The following is a 2082-nucleotide window of genomic DNA, read 5'->3' on the forward strand; positions in this document are numbered from 1 at the left end:
ATATATATATATATATATATATATATATATATATATATATATAGAGAGAGAGAGAGAGAGAGAGAGAGAGAGAGGGAGAGAGAAATTAAGAAGCAAAAGAGAGTGATAGGAGTAACAAAAGGGAGAGAGAAAGAGAAATGCTGAGAGATATGTGTAGTACATTTAAGTGGGGAAACTGTGACAGTCAAAGTGAGTGTATGTTTGTGTGTGTATGTGTATGTGTGTGTGTGTGTGTGAGAGAGAGAGAGAGAGGGCAGAGAGAGGGGGCAGAGAGGTGAGGAGAGAACATTACTAAGTAGGTAGACAATTAGACAGATATCTAGTTGACACTATTTAGAAGAGGAAAAAAATCATCAAAGTAGGAAATTGGATGTAGGTTCTATCTACGCATTCGCGTAGAAGTATGAGTGTGGATATGCGTGTTTGTGTACAGATATACATATGGATATGTGTTTGCTTCTACAGAGATACAATATGTACCAGGCTCGTCTCTCCTTCTTTCACACACACGCATACTTTATTGTCTATATTTTATCGCTGTCCTGGATCACAATATCAAGTTGTATATATACCAATATATATATATTTTATCTTTTACATTTTTTTTAGTCATTAGACTGCAGCCATGCTGATGTACCGTCCTGAAGAATTTTAGATCCCAGTGCTTATAGTTATTTTTTAAAGCCTGGAACTTATTCTATCGTACCAGGTTAATTTACGGAGACGTAAATACACCAGCATCGGTCGTCAAGCAGTGATAGGGAACAAACGCAGATACAAAGACATCCACATACTCTTACGCATATATGACGGGATTCTATCAGTTTCTGTTAATTCGAAACAGAGACCTAAAATATATTCATTTCTCCCAACAATTTACGAAACTTCATCCTCAAACCCCTCTTCACAAAATAACAGTATGTAAACGATAGTATTATTGAAGAAACACCTTAACATTTCGTTAAATCCGGGATTTAAGTAAAAACGCATTCATTATACTTTAATTTTAGAAAATTACTATTTTTAAATCTCACAACGAGAGATATTCAGCAACAGTGCTTTGGAGTAAAGATTGTTTGCCAACATAACATGGTAGTCCTGGTTTTGAACTAACGTTGCTGTAGCCCCAGGAGACACCGTGTCGTATAGCCAGCTGGAGACGATGTTTCTTGGGGCTAAATTACAGCAACATTCGTCCTAAACCAGGACTGCCATGTTATGTTGGCAAATAGTCTTTACTCCAATTATATTTTAGTCAGATATTTTATTAGAAAATGTCAATGTTGAAATGAGTTTTGTGTTGACGCTTTCTAGGGTAAACACTTGTATGGTGAGGGTGGCCCTGAATGCAGGAAACGATGTCTCATCAGGCGATGTAGCGTCTCGGTGTTTTGGCGGGATACGAATTTCGAATTTTAAATCAAGGAATAAAATGCATTGAAAATACGTATCTAATATTTTTGCTTACTCATCGCGAAAATATTAAAATTTAGAGTCTTAAGTAATCGTGTATAGTACCATTTCATTCCTTTTAGAAATCGTCAGTACGATATAATCCGATGTAAATAACTTAAAGGGAACTCAACATCTTACACAGCGAGATATTTCTTATGAGTTGCAAAATAACTAGTTTCGAAGACATTTTTCAGAGAGCGTTAATAGTTCAACAATTGAGAGAGAAGCGAGAGATCAAACTTTTACATACAGATTAACTGATTCCAGAGAGTTTTACTTTGTGTCTATGCTATCATTGTTGTGTGTAATTTAGTTTAAAGTACGAATGAAATTCACAATCTGTTCTCGCCATCTTCTTTCGAGCGTACTGTTGGTTTCAAGCTGTTATTTCATTGTAGTAATCTTTCGGTAATAATAATTACTTGCCATCGTAAGTGAATCGAGAAACACATTTAACGCACAGTTCAGATTCACAAAGAATAATGTTTACTGCAATTTGAACTCGTTTCCTTATGAGTTGGATGCTCAATACTTTCTCCATTCAATCATGATAATACATTTGAAGCCGAAGATGGCAATTTCCTCTAATGGCCGATAGAGCTGGCATCATATATATAGATACATATA

The sequence above is a fragment of the Octopus bimaculoides genome, chromosome 22 (genome assembly GCF_001194135.2).
Source record: "Octopus bimaculoides isolate UCB-OBI-ISO-001 chromosome 22, ASM119413v2, whole genome shotgun sequence".
Lineage (NCBI taxonomy): Eukaryota > Metazoa > Mollusca > Cephalopoda > Octopoda > Octopodidae > Octopus > Octopus bimaculoides.